This window comes from Microcebus murinus, unplaced genomic scaffold (assembly GCF_040939455.1).
Source record: "Microcebus murinus isolate Inina unplaced genomic scaffold, M.murinus_Inina_mat1.0 scaf031_hap2_Mmur4.0, whole genome shotgun sequence".
NCBI lineage: Eukaryota > Metazoa > Chordata > Mammalia > Primates > Cheirogaleidae > Microcebus > Microcebus murinus.
Window position 1 is genome coordinate 12410 of NW_027438977.1, and position 17671 is coordinate 30080.

General features: G+C 63.8%; 4 non-coding genes across 4 annotated transcripts; all 4 read right to left on the reverse strand.

Annotated features, from left to right (window-relative positions):
* Nucleotides 1-3118: 3118 nt before the first annotated feature.
* LOC142868464 (5S ribosomal RNA) lies at nucleotides 3119-3237 on the reverse strand. Its single transcript, XR_012917465.1, has one exon. It is a non-coding gene; the product is annotated as a 5S ribosomal RNA (ribosomal RNA).
* Nucleotides 3238-6777: 3540 nt separating this feature from the next.
* Nucleotides 6778-6896, reverse strand: LOC142868409 (5S ribosomal RNA). The gene has a single exon (XR_012917412.1). It is a non-coding gene; the product is annotated as a 5S ribosomal RNA (ribosomal RNA).
* Nucleotides 6897-10430: 3534 nt separating this feature from the next.
* LOC142868420 (5S ribosomal RNA) lies at nucleotides 10431-10549 on the reverse strand. The gene has a single exon (XR_012917423.1). It is a non-coding gene; the product is annotated as a 5S ribosomal RNA (ribosomal RNA).
* A 3528-nt stretch (nucleotides 10550-14077) lies between these two features.
* LOC142868422 (5S ribosomal RNA) lies at nucleotides 14078-14196 on the reverse strand. The gene has a single exon (XR_012917424.1). It is a non-coding gene; the product is annotated as a 5S ribosomal RNA (ribosomal RNA).
* Nucleotides 14197-17671: the final 3475 nt, after the last annotated feature.

Consider the following 17671-nt stretch of genomic DNA (forward strand, 5'->3'; position numbering starts at 1 on the left):
CGCCCGCCCTTTGACCCCAGGCAGGGGCCGCCCTCCCCGACAACCCCTTTCAGCTGGGCCCCCCACCCTGTGGGTGGGCTGCCGCCTATTCCCCCGGGCCCGGGCTGGGGCACAGCGCATGGGGGAGGGGAGCGAGTGTATGGGGCGTCTCTCTCTCTCTCTAGGGATGTGTCCCATGGGTGGGGTGGCGTGGTTTGTGGGGCGCTGAAGAAATCAGTCCCCTCCATCTCCTACCTCTGGAAAACGCCCAAGCCCTTGGAGAACTGCCGGCAACGCGACGGGGGGGGGGGGGGGGGGGGGGCCGGGACCCTCCTCTGCGTCCTCCTGTGGCCCAGTCCAAGGGGCCTGGGCCTGGCCGGGGCTGCATTGGACCCCGACCACCCTGGCGTGTGGACTCGCTAAAAATCGGCGATTAGATATTGGATTCCAGCTTCATTGAGGTCATTTCACTAATGAGTGCACCGGAAAGAGTTTCCTAATCCATCTGTGAGGGTGGCAACTGAAAGAGAATTTGAAAGCTGACAGAATAGGCGAGGAAAGGCATAGGAGATTTCCACACCCAGTAAGGAAGCCTTTCCCGAAATGGAAGAAAGAAACGAGCAAACAGAAACACCGGTAGCCCGCCAGGATCAGAGTCTGCCCCCGAGAGAAAGTACCCTGACCAGGTTCACCCGTGGGTGGGTGGCGAGCTAGCGGCATTCAGAAGAGCGAGGCCCGCAGTCTGTGCAGAAGACACCTGCACTCGGGTGTGTGTGGCGGCACGATTCACAAGCAGCTCCAGATGTTAAGCCAAGGAGAAGCCAGGGAGTTCCCAACGCCCCAGGTGTCCTCAGCCCACGACTGGCTGCTGGGGGAATGCGAAGCCCGGCTCCTTGTCTCAGAGCGGGACAACCAGGAGGTGTGACGTACACCCCGGGGTTCCCAGGAGGATCAGGCTGAAGCTGGGACTTGGCCTGAAAGTGTCCCCTCGCATGGCCACCCCCTTCCCCTTCCTGCTCCTCTACTCCTGGTGCCCCTCCATCCAGGGGCCAGACCTTAAAGAGTCACCCGCAAGAGAATCCTGGTCCCAAAGGAGCCTTCTGGGGGACCCGTGCTGAGAGAGGTTGTGGGCATGGCCCGCTGGGGCTCTGCCCGACCCAGGGCTGAGAGATGCAACCTCCCAGCTCTGGGTCCCTGCAGGGGAAGCGTTGGCAAGCACAGGGCCAGTCCTCCAAAGGCCCAGGTGCAGGGAGCCCAGGCCAAGCAGCCTGTGGAAGAAGCCACCCCGGGAAGACGACTGCAGGCCACGGCCCTTCCCACCTCCTCCTCCTCCTCCTCCTGCTCCTCCACCCCCCCCCCGACCTCCCACCCCCCACCCCCGACATGGCGCAGGGCTCAGAGACACCTCAGACACTTGCTACCCAAAGTGCAAAGGGCATCAGTTGCTCCTCCAAACCCCCCCCCCCTGCCCAGCAGACCGCGTTGTCCAGCCAGCCCCCGGGCCTCCCTGGGGTGCCCAGCACAAAAGTGCAGACAACCACCGGACCCTCAATCTCAGTTTTCGGATGTTTTTGCCACTCTAAGGACCCGCAGGCCAGCTGGGCCTTCTGGCAGGACAGAGAGCCCCGGAATCCGACGTGGAGAGCTGGGTGTACGTCCCCACGAGGAGGCGGTCCCCACCTCCGCGGCTCTCCCCTTGCGGGGGGGGGGGGAAAGCAGCCACGGGGCCTCAGAGAAGACACCAGGCTGGGCGCCCGCCCCACAGTGGGGGCACGTCCCCCGCAGGCCACTTAGCGACGGCCGCCGGCCGGCGGACGGTTGGGTGGCGCGAGACGCTGCGGCCGCCCTGCTACCGGGTTCCTGGGAGGGCGTCCTGGAACCAGCGTCCACACCAAGCCCTTGGAAGGCCCAGGCGACGGAGGAGCCCCGTCAGGCAGGGGCCGAGGACGGTGACGGCCCGGGCGGGGAGGAGCGTGTCAGGCAGGGGCAGAGGACGGTGACAGGTGACAGGCCGGGCGGGAAGGAGTCAGTCAGGCAGGGGCCGAGGAGGAGACGGGCTGGGTAAGGGTTAGGGTTAGAGTCAGGGCACAAGTCACAATCGCAAAGACCTGGAAGCGACCCGAGTGCCCATCGACCCACGAGTGCGTAAATGAAATGTGGCGCGTGGACACCACGGAGTGCTATTCAGCTAGGAGGAGCAGCGGTGAGAGGGCACCTCTCGTGGTTCTCCTGGCCAGAGCTGGAACCCGTTCCAGTAAGCCAGGTAGCCCAAGAATGGACACACGAGCACCACGTGCTCGCGCTCACCAGCAAATGGGTACGAACCGATGGACACCTAAGTGGACACAGAGGAATCACCTTCATCGGGTGGGTGTCGGGCGGGTGGGGGGAGGGGATGGGCATACACCTCCATTAGGAATGGGGTGGGTGCGCACCGACTGGGGGATGGGCGCACTTGAGGCTCTGACCCGAGGGGGGAGGCAGGGAGAGGGCAACGTACCCGACCCTAACATTGGTACCCCCACAATACGCTGGAACGACATCAGAGGTAAATGAATAAGAACACAGGGGGGAGGGGGGCACGGGCAACACATGTCACCTTAATACTTGGACTCCCATCATCTGCTTGAAAAGAGAGAGAAAAGAAAATGCAATCATAGAGATAAGAGACACTTTTTAAAGATAATGAATCCGAAGAGAAAAGTAAAAGGAGGCCTGTGGAGCAGGTCTGGGTGTGACTCCGGATCCCCCAACATCAGGTGCCACCACCAAAGATTCCTACGTGTAGCCCATAGAACCCCAAAAGCAACGGGACGAGTTCTGGTCACATACTCCCTCCAAATGACATCCTGGCCTTCTTCTGGAACTCCCTCCCCTCTCAGACTCTCAAGGTTTCCTCCAGCGTGTCGGTTCCCACAGAGCAGACCTTTGGTCTGAGACCTGACAGTCCAGAAGCCACGCATGCTGCCGCGTGACGGCGGTGTCGCGGCTTGGGACAAGAGGAGGCCCCACGGTGCGGGCTGGGGCGCCAGGCACCGCGGCGGGCGCTGAGGGTGGGGGTGACCCCCACCCCGGGCCGCCGCCTCGCTCCCAGAGAGGGGACAGAACAGGAGGCAAAACAAAAAAAAAAAAAAGAAGAAGCCGACGGCACCCGGTATTCCCAGGCGGTCTCCCATCCAAGTACTAACCAGGCCCGACCCTGCTTAGCTTCCCAGACCAGACGAGGTCGGGCGCGTTCAGGGTGGTGTGGCCCTAGACGGCGGAGGGCGCCCCTGCCCCGCTCAAGAAGCCGAGCCTCTCTGCACTTCCCCGCCGCCTCCTCCCGCCCCAGGCCCCGCACCGGCGCTGACCCGCGCCGGGCCGGGCCTGTTGAGTTCACCGGCCGGGTCCGGCGGGCTCCGAGGGACGGGGGTGACAGGCGGGGCGGGGCGGGGCGGGCAGGGAGCGGTGGGCCGGGGTGGGGGGCTGTCTCTCTATACACACACAAACACACACACACACACACTCACACTCACTCACTCACACTCACACAAGATGCGCCTCCACGGCTGGACTCGCCAAGGTGGAGACCTTCCAGCCCCCTTCCTCTCCTCGCCTGGCCTCCTTCCCCTACCCGCCCCCCACCCCCAGCTCGTGGCCGCCCCCGCCGCCGCCCGCCGCCGCCGATTGCGCACGCGCGGATCGCCCGCCCTTTGACCCCAGGCAGGGGCCGCCCTCCCCGACAACCCCTTTCAGCTGGGCCCCCCACCCTGTGGGTGGGCTGCCGCCTATTCCCCCGGGCCCGGGCTGGGGCACAGCGCATGGGGGAGGGGAGCGAGTGTATGGGGCCTCTCTCTCTCTCTCTAGGGATGTGTCCCATGGGTGGGGTGGCGTGGTTTGTGGGGCGCTGAAGAAATCAGTCCCCTCCATCTCCTACCTCTGGAAAACGCCCAAGCCCTTGGAGAACTGCCGGCAACGCGACCGGGGGGGGGGGGGGGGGGGGCCGGGACCCTCCTCTGCGTCCTCCTGTGGCCCAGTCCAAGGGGCCTGGGCCTGGCCGGGGCTGCATTGGACCCCGACCACCCTGGCGTGTGGACTCGCTAAAAATCGGCGATTAGATATTGGATTCCAGCTTCATTGAGGTCATTTCACTAATGAGTGCACCGGAAAGAGTTTCCTAATCCATCTGTGAGGGTGGCAACTGAAAGAGAATTTGAAAGCTGACAGAATAGGCGAGGAAAGGCATAGGAGATTTCCACACCCAGTAAGGAAGCCTTTCCCGAAATGGAAGAAAGAAACGAGCAAACAGAAACACCGGTAGCCCGCCAGGATCAGAGTCTGCCCCCGAGAGAAAGTACCCTGACCAGGTTCACCCGTGGGTGGGTGGCGAGCTAGCGGCATTCAGAAGAGCGAGGCCCGCAGTCTGTGCAGAAGACACCTGCACTCGGGTGTGTGTGGCGGCACGATTCACAAGCAGCTCCAGATGTTAAGCCAAGGAGAAGCCAGGGAGTTCCCAACGCCCCAGGTGTCCTCAGCCCACGACTGGCTGCTGGGGGAATGCGAAGCCCGGCTCCTTGTCTCAGAGCGGGACAACCAGGAGGTGTGACGTACACCCCGGGGTTCCCAGGAGGATCAGGCTGAAGCTGGGACTTGGCCTGAAAGTGTCCCCTCGCATGGCCACCCCCTTCCCCTTCCTGCTCCTCTACTCCTGGTGCCCCTCCATCCAGGGGCCAGACCTTAAAGAGTCACCCGCAAGAGAATCCTGGTCCCAAAGGAGCCTTCTGGGGGACCCGTGCTGAGAGAGGTTGTGGGCATGGCCCGCTGGGGCTCTGCCCGACCCAGGGCTGAGAGATGCAACCTCCCAGCTCTGGGTCCCTGCAGGGGAAGCGTTGGCAAGCACAGGGCCAGTCCTCCAAAGGCCCAGGTGCAGGGAGCCCAGGCCAAGCAGCCTGTGGAAGAAGCCACCCCGGGAAGACGACTGCAGGCCACGGCCCTTCCCACCTCCTCCTCCTCCTCCTCCTGCTCCTCCACCCCCCCCCCGACCTCCCACCCCCCACCCCCGACATGGCGCAGGGCTCAGAGACACCTCAGACACTTGCTACCCAAAGTGCAAAGGGCATCAGTTGCTCCTCCAAACCCCCCCCCCCCGCCCAGCAGACCGCGTTGTCCAGCCAGCCCCCGGGCCTCCCTGGGGTGCCCAGCACAAAAGTGCAGACAACCACCGGACCCTCAATCTCAGTTTTCGGATGTTTTTGCCACTCTAAGGACCCGCAGGCCAGCTGGGCCTTCTGGCAGGACAGAGAGCCCCGGAATCCGACGTGGAGAGCTGGGTGTACGTCCCCACGAGGAGGCGGTCCCCACCTCCGCGGCTCTCCCCTTGCGGGGGGGGGGGAAAGCAGCCACGGGGCCTCAGAGAAGACACCAGGCTGGGCGCCCGCCCCACAGTGGGGGCACGTCCCCCGCAGGCCACTTAGCGACGGCCGCCGGCCGGCGGACGGTTGGGTGGCGCGAGACGCTGCGGCCGCCCTGCTACCGGGTTCCTGGGAGGGCGTCCTGGAACCAGCGTCCACACCAAGCCCTTGGAAGGCCCAGGCGACGGAGGAGCCCCGTCAGGCAGGGGCCGAGGACGGTGACGGCCCGGGCGGGGAGGAGCGTGTCAGGCAGGGGCAGAGGACGGTGACAGGTGACAGGCCGGGCGGGAAGGAGTCAGTCAGGCAGGGGCCGAGGAGGAGACGGGCTGGGTAAGGGTTAGGGTTAGAGTCAGGGCACAAGTCACAATCGCAAAGACCTGGAAGCGACCCGAGTGCCCATCGACCCACGAGTGCGTAAATGAAATGTGGCGCGTGGACACCACGGAGTGCTATTCAGCTAGGAGGAGCAGCGGTGAGAGGGCACCTCTCGTGGTTCTCCTGGCCAGAGCTGGAACCCGTTCCAGTAAGCCAGGTAGCCCAAGAATGGACACACGAGCACCACGTGCTCGCGCTCACCAGCAAATGGGTACGAACCGATGGACACCTAAGTGGACACAGAGGAATCACCTTCATCGGGTGGGTGTCGGGCGGGTGGGGGGAGGGGATGGGCATACACCTCCATTAGGAATGGGGTGGGTGCGCACCGACTGGGGGATGGGCGCACTTGAGGCTCTGACCCGAGGGGGGAGGCAGGGAGAGGGCAACGTACCCGACCCTAACATTGGTACCCCCACAATACGCTGGAACGACATCAGAGGTAAATGAATAAGAACACAGGGGGGAGGGGGGCACGGGCAAGACATGTCACCTTAATACTTGGACTCCCATCATCTGCTTGAAAAGAGAGAGAAAAGAAAATGCAATCATAGAGATAAGAGACACTTTTTAAAGATAATGAATCCGAAGAGAAAAGTAAAAGGAGGCCTGTGGAGCAGGTCTGGGTGTGACTCCGGATCCCCCAACATCAGGTGCCACCACCAAAGATTCCTACGTGTAGCCCATAGAACCCCAAAAGCAACGGGACGAGTTCTGGTCACATACTCCCTCCAAATGACATCCTGGCCTTCTTCTGGAACTCCCTCCCCTCTCAGACTCTCAAGGTTTCCTCCAGCGTGTCGGTTCCCACAGAGCAGACCTTTGGTCTGAGACCTGACAGTCCAGAAGCCACGCATGCTGCCGCGTGACGGCGGTGTCGCGGCTTGGGACAAGAGGAGGCCCCACGGTGCGGGCTGGGGCGCCAGGCACCGCGGCGGGCGCTGAGGGTGGGGGTGACCCCCACCCCGGGCCGCCGCCTCGCTCCCAGAGAGGGGACAGAACAGGAGGCAAAACAAAAAAAAAAAAAAGAAGAAGCCGACGGCACCCGGTATTCCCAGGCGGTCTCCCATCCAAGTACTAACCAGGCCCGACCCTGCTTAGCTTCCCAGACCAGACGAGGTCGGGCGCGTTCAGGGTGGTGTGGCCCTAGACGGCGGAGGGCGCCCCTGCCCCGCTCAAGAAGCCGAGCCTCTCTGCACTTCCCCGCCGCCTCCTCCCGCCCCAGGCCCCGCACCGGCGCTGACCCGCGCTGGGCCGGGCCTGTTGAGTTCACCGGCCGGGTCCGGCGGGCTCCGAGGGACGGGGGTGACAGGCGGGGCGGGGCGGGGCGGGCAGGGAGCGGTGGGCCGGGGTGGGGGGCTGTCTCTCTATACACACACACACACACACACACACACACTCACACTCACTCACTCACACTCACACAAGATGCGCCTCCACGGCTGGACTCGCCAAGGTGGAGACCTTCCAGCCCCCTTCCTCTCCTCGCCTGGCCTCCTTCCCCTACCCGCCCCCCACCCCCAGCTCGTGGCCGCCCCCGCCGCCGCCCGCCGCCGCCGATTGCGCACGCGCGGATCGCCCGCCCTTTGACCCCAGGCAGGGGCCGCCCTCCCCGACAACCCCTTTCAGCTGGGCCCCCCACCCTGTGGGTGGGCTGCCGCCTATTCCCCCGGGCCCGGGCTGGGGCACAGCGCATGGGGGAGGGGAGCGAGTGTATGGGGCGTCTCTCTCTCTCTCTAGGGATGTGTCCCATGGGTGGGGTGGCGTGGTTTGTGGGGCGCTGAAGAAATCAGTCCCCTCCATCTCCTACCTCTGGAAAACGCCCAAGCCCTTGGAGAACTGCCGGCAACGCGACGGGGGGGGGGGGGGGGGCCGGGACCCTCCTCTGCGTCCTCCTGTGGCCCAGTCCAAGGGGCCTGGGCCTGGCCGGGGCTGCATTGGACCCCGACCACCCTGGCGTGTGGACTCGCTAAAAATCGGCGATTAGATATTGGATTCCAGCTTCATTGAGGTCATTTCACTAATGAGTGCACCGGAAAGAGTTTCCTAATCCATCTGTGAGGGTGGCAACTGAAAGAGAATTTGAAAGCTGACAGAATAGGCGAGGAAAGGCATAGGAGATTTCCACACCCAGTAAGGAAGCCTTTCCCGAAATGGAAGAAAGAAACGAGCAAACAGAAACACCGGTAGCCCGCCAGGATCAGAGTCTGCCCCCGAGAGAAAGTACCCTGACCAGGTTCACCCGTGGGTGGGTGGCGAGCTAGCGGCATTCAGAAGAGCGAGGCCCGCAGTCTGTGCAGAAGACACCTGCACTCGGGTGTGTGTGGCGGCACGATTCACAAGCAGCTCCAGATGTTAAGCCAAGGAGAAGCCAGGGAGTTCCCAACGCCCCAGGTGTCCTCAGCCCACGACTGGCTGCTGGGGGAATGCGAAGCCCGGCTCCTTGTCTCAGAGCGGGACAACCAGGAGGTGTGACGTACACCCCGGGGTTCCCAGGAGGATCAGGCTGAAGCTGGGACTTGGCCTGAAAGTGTCCCCTCGCATGGCCACCCCCTTCCCCTTCCTGCTCCTCTACTCCTGGTGCCCCTCCATCCAGGGGCCAGACCTTAAAGAGTCACCCGCAAGAGAATCCTGGTCCCAAAGGAGCCTTCTGGGGGACCCGTGCTGAGAGAGGTTGTGGGCATGGCCCGCTGGGGCTCTGCCCGACCCAGGGCTGAGAGATGCAACCTCCCAGCTCTGGGTCCCTGCAGGGGAAGCGTTGGCAAGCACAGGGCCAGTCCTCCAAAGGCCCAGGTGCAGGGAGCCCAGGCCAAGCAGCCTGTGGAAGAAGCCACCCCGGGAAGACGACTGCAGGCCACGGCCCTTCCCACCTCCTCCTCCTCCTCCTCCTGCTCCTCCACCCCCCCGACCTCCCACCCCCCACCCCCGACATGGCGCAGGGCTCAGAGACACCTCAGACACTTGCTACCCAAAGTGCAAAGGGCATCAGTTGCTCCTCCAAACCCCCCCCCCCTGCCCAGCAGACCGCGTTGTCCAGCCAGCCCCCGGGCCTCCCTGGGGTGCCCAGCACAAAAGTGCAGACAACCACCGGACCCTCAATCTCAGTTTTCGGATGTTTTTGCCACTCTAAGGACCCGCAGGCCAGCTGGGCCTTCTGGCAGGACAGAGAGCCCCGGAATCCGACGTGGAGAGCTGGGTGTACGTCCCCACGAGGAGGCGGTCCCCACCTCCGCGGCTCTCCCCTTGCGGGGGGGGGGGGAAAGCAGCCACGGGGCCTCAGAGAAGACACCAGGCTGGGCGCCCGCCCCACAGTGGGGGCACGTCCCCCGCAGGCCACTTAGCGACGGCCGCCGGCCGGCGGACGGTTGGGTGGCGCGAGACGCTGCGGCCGCCCTGCTACCGGGTTCCTGGGAGGGCGTCCTGGAACCAGCGTCCACACCAAGCCCTTGGAAGGCCCAGGCGACGGAGGAGCCCCGTCAGGCAGGGGCCGAGGACGGTGACGGCCCGGGCGGGGAGGAGCGTGTCAGGCAGGGGCAGAGGACGGTGACAGGTGACAGGCCGGGCGGGAAGGAGTCAGTCAGGCAGGGGCCGAGGAGGAGACGGGCTGGGTAAGGGTTAGGGTTAGAGTCAGGGCACAAGTCACAATCGCAAAGACCTGGAAGCGACCCGAGTGCCCATCGACCCACGAGTGCGTAAATGAAATGTGGCGCGTGGACACCACGGAGTGCTATTCAGCTAGGAGGAGCAGCGGTGAGAGGGCACCTCTCGTGGTTCTCCTGGCCAGAGCTGGAACCCGTTCCAGTAAGCCAGGTAGCCCAAGAATGGACACACGAGCACCACGTGCTCGCGCTCACCAGCAAATGGGTACGAACCGATGGACACCTAAGTGGACACAGAGGAATCACCTTCATCGGGTGGGTGTCGGGCGGGTGGGGGGAGGGGATGGGCATACACCTCCATTAGGAATGGGGTGGGTGCGCACCGACTGGGGGATGGGCGCACTTGAGGCTCTGACCCGAGGGGGGAGGCAGGGAGAGGGCAACGTACCCGACCCTAACATTGGTACCCCCACAATACGCTGGAACGACATCAGAGGTAAATGAATAAGAACACAGGGGGGAGGGGGGCACGGGCAAGACATGTCACCTTAATACTTGGACTCCCATCATCTGCTTGAAAAGAGAGAGAAAAGAAAATGCAATCATAGAGATAAGAGACACTTTTTAAAGATAATGAATCCGAAGAGAAAAGTAAAAGGAGGCCTGTGGAGCAGGTCTGGGTGTGACTCCGGATCCCCCAACATCAGGTGCCACCACCAAAGATTCCTACGTGTAGCCCATAGAACCCCAAAAGCAACGGGACGAGTTCTGGTCACATACTCCCTCCAAATGACATCCTGGCCTTCTTCTGGAACTCCCTCCCCTCTCAGACTCTCAAGGTTTCCTCCAGCGTGTCGGTTCCCACAGAGCAGACCTTTGGTCTGAGACCTGACAGTCCAGAAGCCACGCATGCTGCCGCGTGACGGCGGTGTCGCGGCTTGGGACAAGAGGAGGCCCCACGGTGCGGGCTGGGGCGCCAGGCACCGCGGCGGGCGCTGAGGGTGGGGGTGACCCCCACCCCGGGCCGCTGCCTCGCTCCCAGAGAGGGGACAGAACAGGAGGCAAAACAAAAAAAAAAAAAAGAAGAAGCCGACGGCACCCGGTATTCCCAGGCGGTCTCCCATCCAAGTACTAACCAGGCCCGACCCTGCTTAGCTTCCCAGACCAGACGAGGTCGGGCGCGTTCAGGGTGGTGTGGCCCTAGACGGCGGAGGGCGCCCCTGCCCCGCTCAAGAAGCCGAGCCTCTCTGCAGTTCCCCGCCGCCTCCTCCCGCCCCAGGCCCCGCACCGGCGCTGACCCGCGCCGGGCCGGGCCTGTTGAGTTCACCGGCCGGGTCCGGCGGGCTCCGAGGGACGGGGGTGACAGGCGGGGCGGGGCGGGGCGGGCAGGGAGCGGTGGGCCGGGGTGGGGGGCTGTCTCTCTATACACACACAAACACACACACACACACACTCACACTCACTCACTCACACTCACACAAGATGCGCCTCCACGGCTGGACTCGCCAAGGTGGAGACCTTCCAGCCCCCTTCCTCTCCTCGCCTGGCCTCCTTCCCCTACCCGCCCCCCACCCCCAGCTCGTGGCCGCCCCCGCCGCCGCCCGCCGCCGCCGATTGCGCACGCGCGGATCGCCCGCCCTTTGACCCCAGGCAGGGGCCGCCCTCCCCGACAACCCCTTTCAGCTGGGCCCCCCACCCTGTGGGTGGGCTGCCGCCTATTCCCCCGGGCCCGGGCTGGGGCACAGCGCATGGGGGAGGGGAGCGAGTGTATGGGGCGTCTCTCTCTCTCTCTAGGGATGTGTCCCATGGGTGGGGTGGCGTGGTTTGTGGGGCGCTGAAGAAATCAGTCCCCTCCATCTCCTACCTCTGGAAAACGCCCAAGCCCTTGGAGAACTGCCGGCAACGCGACGGGGGGGGGGGGGGGGGCCGGGACCCTCCTCTGCGTCCTCCTGTGGCCCAGTCCAAGGGGCCTGGGCCTGGCCGGGGCTGCATTGGACCCCGACCACCCTGGCGTGTGGACTCGCTAAAAATCGGCGATTAGATATTGGATTCCAGCTTCATTGAGGTCATTTCACTAATGAGTGCACCGGAAAGAGTTTCCTAATCCATCTGTGAGGGTGGCAACTGAAAGAGAATTTGAAAGCTGACAGAATAGGCGAGGAAAGGCATAGGAGATTTCCACACCCAGTAAGGAAGCCTTTCCCGAAATGGAAGAAAGAAACGAGCAAACAGAAACACCGGTAGCCCGCCAGGATCAGAGTCTGCCCCCGAGAGAAAGTACCCTGACCAGGTTCACCCGTGGGTGGGTGGCGAGCTAGCGGCATTCAGAAGAGCGAGGCCCGCAGTCTGTGCAGAAGACACCTGCACTCGGGTGTGTGTGGCGGCACGATTCACAAGCAGCTCCAGATGTTAAGCCAAGGAGAAGCCAGGGAGTTCCCAACGCCCCAGGTGTCCTCAGCCCACGACTGGCTGCTGGGGGAATGCGAAGCCCGGCTCCTTGTCTCAGAGCGGGACAACCAGGAGGTGTGACGTACACCCCGGGGTTCCCAGGAGGATCAGGCTGAAGCTGGGACTTGGCCTGAAAGTGTCCCCTCGCATGGCCACCCCCTTCCCCTTCCTGCTCCTCTACTCCTGGTGCCCCTCCATCCAGGGGCCAGACCTTAAAGAGTCACCCGCAAGAGAATCCTGGTCCCAAAGGAGCCTTCTGGGGGACCCGTGCTGAGAGAGGTTGTGGGCATGGCCCGCTGGGGCTCTGCCCGACCCAGGGCTGAGAGATGCAACCTCCCAGCTCTGGGTCCCTGCAGGGGAAGCGTTGGCAAGCACAGGGCCAGTCCTCCAAAGGCCCAGGTGCAGGGAGCCCAGGCCAAGCAGCCTGTGGAAGAAGCCACCCCGGGAAGACGACTGCAGGCCACGGCCCTTCCCACCTCCTCCTCCTCCTCCTCCTGCTCCTCCACCCCCCCGACCTCCCACCCCCCACCCCCGACATGGCGCAGGGCTCAGAGACACCTCAGACACTTGCTACCCAAAGTGCAAAGGGCATCAGTTGCTCCTCCAAACCCCCCCCCCCTGCCCAGCAGACCGCGTTGTCCAGCCAGCCCCCGGGCCTCCCTGGGGTGCCCAGCACAAAAGTGCAGACAACCACCGGACCCTCAATCTCAGTTTTCGGATGTTTTTGCCACTCTAAGGACCCGCAGGCCAGCTGGGCCTTCTGGCAGGACAGAGAGCCCCGGAATCCGACGTGGAGAGCTGGGTGTACGTCCCCACGAGGAGGCGGTCCCCACCTCCGCGGCTCTCCCCTTGCGGGGGGGGGGGGAAAGCAGCCACGGGGCCTCAGAGAAGACACCAGGCTGGGCGCCCGCCCCACAGTGGGGGCACGTCCCCCGCAGGCCACTTAGCGACGGCCGCCGGCCGGCGGACGGTTGGGTGGCGCGAGACGCTGCGGCCGCCCTGCTACCGGGTTCCTGGGAGGGCGTCCTGGAACCAGCGTCCACACCAAGCCCTTGGAAGGCCCAGGCGACGGAGGAGCCCCGTCAGGCAGGGGCCGAGGACGGTGACGGCCCGGGCGGGGAGGAGCGTGTCAGGCAGGGGCAGAGGACGGTGACAGGCCGGGCGGGAAGGAGTCAGTCAGGCAGGGGCCGAGGAGGAGACGGGCTGGGTAAGGGTTAGGGTTAGAGTCAGGGCACAAGTCACAATCGCAAAGACCTGGAAGCGACCCGAGTGCCCATCGACCCACGAGTGCGTAAATGAAATGTGGCGCGTGGACACCACGGAGTGCTATTCAGCTAGGAGGAGCAGCGGTGAGAGGGCACCTCTCGTGGTTCTCCTGGCCAGAGCTGGAACCCGTTCCAGTAAGCCAGGTAGCCCAAGAATGGACACACGAGCACCACGTGCTCGCGCTCACCAGCAAATGGGTACGAACCGATGGACACCTAAGTGGACACAGAGGAATCACCTTCATCGGGTGGGTGTCGGGCGGGTGGGGGGAGGGGATGGGCATACACCTCCATTAGGAATGGGGTGGGTGCGCACCGACTGGGGGATGGGCGCACTTGAGGCTCTGACCCGAGGGGGGAGGCAGGGAGAGGGCAACGTACCCGACCCTAACATTGGTACCCCCACAATACGCTGGAACGACATCAGAGGTAAATGAATAAGAACACAGGGGGGAGGGGGGCACGGGCAACACATGTCACCTTAATACTTGGACTCCCATCATCTGCTTGAAAAGAGAGAGAAAAGAAAATGCAATCATAGAGATAAGAGACACTTTTTAAAGATAATGAATCCGAAGAGAAAAGTAAAAGGAGGCCTGTGGAGCAGGTCTGGGTGTGACTCCGGATCCCCCAACATCAGGTGCCACCACCAAAGATTCCTACGTGTAGCCCATAGAACCCCAAAAGCAACGGGACGAGTTCTGGTCACATACTCCCTCCAAATGACATCCTGGCCTTCTTCTGGAACTCCCTCCCCTCTCAGACTCTCAAGGTTTCCTCCAGCGTGTCGGTTCCCACAGAGCAGACCTTTGGTCTGAGACCTGACAGTCCAGAAGCCACGCATGCTGCCGCGTGACGGCGGTGTCGCGGCTTGGGACAAGAGGAGGCCCCACGGTGCGGGCTGGGGCGCCAGGCACCGCGGCGGGCGCTGAGGGTGGGGGTGACCCCCACCCCGGGCCGCCGCCTCGCTCCCAGAGAGGGGACAGAACAGGAGGCAAAACAAAAAAAAAAAAAAAGAAGAAGCCGACGGCACCCGGTATTCCCAGGCGGTCTCCCATCCAAGTACTAACCAGGCCCGACCCTGCTTAGCTTCCCAGACCAGACGAGGTCGGGCGCGTTCAGGGTGGTGTGGCCCTAGACGGCGGAGGGCGCCCCTGCCCCGCTCAAGAAGCCGAGCCTCTCTGCACTTCCCCGCCGCCTCCTCCCGCCCCAGGCCCCGCACCGGCGCTGACCCGCGCCGGGCCGGGCCTGTTGAGTTCACCGGCCGGGTCCGGCGGGCTCCGAGGGACGGGGGTGACAGGCGGGGCGGGGCGGGGCGGGCAGGGAGCGGTGGGCCGGGGTGGGGGGCTGTCTCTCTATACACACACAAACACACACACACACACACTCACACTCACTCACTCACACTCACACAAGATGCGCCTCCACGGCTGGACTCGCCAAGGTGGAGACCTTCCAGCCCCCTTCCTCTCCTCGCCTGGCCTCCTTCCCCTACCCGCCCCCCACCCCCAGCTCGTGGCCGCCCCGCAAACGCCCGCCGCCGCCGATTGCGCACGCGCGGATCGCCCGCCCTTTGACCCCAGGCAGGGGCCGCCCTCCCCGACAACCCCTTTCAGCTGGGCCCCCCACCCTGTGGGTGGGCTGCCGCCTATTCCCCCGGGCCCGGGCTGGGGCACAGCGCATGGGGGAGGGGAGCGAGTGTATGGGGCCTCTCTCTCTCTCTCTAGGGATGTGTCCCATGGGTGGGGTGGCGTGGTTTGTGGGGCGCTGAAGAAATCAGTCCCCTCCATCTCCTACCTCTGGAAAACGCCCAAGCCCTTGGAGAACTGCCGGCAACGCGACCGGGGGGGGGGGGGGGGGGCCGGGACCCTCCTCTGCGTCCTCCTGTGGCCCAGTCCAAGGGGCCTGGGCCTGGCCGGGGCTGCATTGGACCCCGACCACCCTGGCGTGTGGACTCGCTAAAAATCGGCGATTAGATATTGGATTCCAGCTTCATTGAGGTCATTTCACTAATGAGTGCACCGGAAAGAGTTTCCTAATCCATCTGTGAGGGTGGCAACTGAAAGAGAATTTGAAAGCTGACAGAATAGGCGAGGAAAGGCATAGGAGATTTCCACACCCAGTAAGGAAGCCTTTCCCGAAATGGAAGAAAGAAACGAGCAAACAGAAACACCGGTAGCCCGCCAGGATCAGAGTCTGCCCCCGAGAGAAAGTACCCTGACCAGGTTCACCCGTGGGTGGGTGGCGAGCTAGCGGCATTCAGAAGAGCGAGGCCCGCAGTCTGTGCAGAAGACACCTGCACTCGGGTGTGTGTGGCGGCACGATTCACAAGCAGCTCCAGATGTTAAGCCAAGGAGAAGCCAGGGAGTTCCCAACGCCCCAGGTGTCCTCAGCCCACGACTGGCTGCTGGGGGAATGCGAAGCCCGGCTCCTTGTCTCAGAGCGGGACAACCAGGAGGTGTGACGTACACCCCGGGGTTCCCAGGAGGATCAGGCTGAAGCTGGGACTTGGCCTGAAAGTGTCCCCTCGCATGGCCACCCCCTTCCCCTTCCTGCTCCTCTACTCCTGGTGCCCCTCCATCCAGGGGCCAGACCTTAAAGAGTCACCCGCAAGAGAATCCTGGTCCCAAAGGAGCCTTCTGGGGGACCCGTGCTGAGAGAGGTTGTGGGCATGGCCCGCTGGGGCTCTGCCCGACCCAGGGCTGAGAGATGCAACCTCCCAGCTCTGGGTCCCTGCAGGGGAAGCGTTGGCAAGCACAGGGCCAGTCCTCCAAAGGCCCAGGTGCAGGGAGCCCAGGCCAAGCAGCCTGTGGAAGAAGCCACCCCGGGAAGACGACTGCAGGCCACGGCCCTTCCCACCTCCTCCTCCTCCTCCTCCTGCTCCTCCACCCCCCCCCCCCCCGACCTCCCACCCCCCACCCCCGACATGGCGCAGGGCTCAGAGACACCTCAGACACTTGCTACCCAAAGTGCAAAGGGCATCAGTTGCTCCTCCAAACCCCCCCCCCCTGCCCAGCAGACCGCGTTGTCCAGCCAGCCCCCGGGCCTCCCTGGGGTGCCCAGCACAAAAGTGCAGACAACCACCGGACCCTCAATCTCAGTTTTCGGATGTTTTTGCCACTCTAAGGACCCGCAGGCCAGCTGGGCCTTCTGGCAGGACAGAGAGCCCCGGAATCCGACGTGGAGAGCTGGGTGTACGTCCCCACGAGGAGGCGGTCCCCACCTCCGCGGCTCTCCCCTTGCGGGGGGGGGGGAAAGCAGCCACGGGGCCTCAGAGAAGACACCAGGCTGGGCGCCCGCCCCACAGTGGGGGCACGTCCCCCGCAGGCCACTTAGCGACGGCCGCCGGCCGGCGGACGGTTGGGTGGCGCGAGACGCTGCGGCCGCCCTGCTACCGGGTTCCTGGGAGGGCGTCCTGGAACCAGCGTCCACACCAAGCCCTTGGAAGGCCCAGGCGACGGAGGAGCCCCGTCAGGCAGGGGCCGAGGACGGTGACGGCCCGGGCGGGGAGGAGCGTGTCAGGCAGGGGCAGAGGACGGTGACAGGTGACAGGCCGGGCGGGAAGGAGTCAGTCAGGCAGGGGCCGAGGAGGAGACGGGCTGGGTAAGGGTTAGGGTTAGAGTCAGGGCACAAGTCACAATCGCAAAGACCTGGAAGCGACCCGAGTGCCCATCGACCCACGAGTGCGTAAATGAAATGTGGCGCGTGGACACCACGGAGTGCTATTCAGCTAGGAGGAGCAGCGGTGAGAGGGCACCTCTCGTGGTTCTCCTGGCCAGAGCTGGAACCCGTTCCAGTAAGCCAGGTAGCCCAAGAATGGACACACGAGCACCACGTGCTCGCGCTCACCAGCAAATGGGTACGAACCGATGGACACCTAAGTGGACACAGAGGAATCACCTTCATCGGGTGGGTGTCGGGCGGGTGGGGGGAGGGGATGGGCATACACCTCCATTAGGAATGGGGTGGGTGCGCACCGACTGGGGGATGGGCGCACTTGAGGCTCTGACCCGAGGGGGGAGGCAGGGAGAGGGCAACGTACCCGACCCTAACATTGGTACCCCCACAATACGCTGGAACGACATCAGAGGTAAATGAATAAGAACACAGGGGGGAGGGGGGCACGGGCAACACATGTCACCTTAATACTTGGACTCCCATCATCTGCTTGAAAAGAGAGAGAAAAGAAAATGCAATCATAGAGATAAGAGACACTTTTTAAAGATAATGAATCCGAAGAGAAAAGTAAAAGGAGGCCTGTGGAGCAGGTCTGGGTGTGACTCCGGATCCCCCAACATCAGGTGCCACCACCAAAGATTCCTACGTGTAGCCCATAGAACCCCAAAAGCAACGGGACGAGTTCTGGTCACATACTCCCTCCAAATGACATCCTGGCCTTCTTCTGGAACTCCCTCCCCTCTCAGACTCTCAAGGTTTCCTCCAGCGTGTCGGTTCCCACAGAGCAGACCTTTGGTCTGAGACCTGACAGTCCAGAAGCCACGCATGCTGCCGCGTGACGGCGGTGTCGCGGCTTGGGACAAGAGGAGGCCCCACGGTGCGGGCTGGGGCGCCAGGCACCGCGGCGGGCGCTGAGGGTGGGGGTGACCCCCACCCC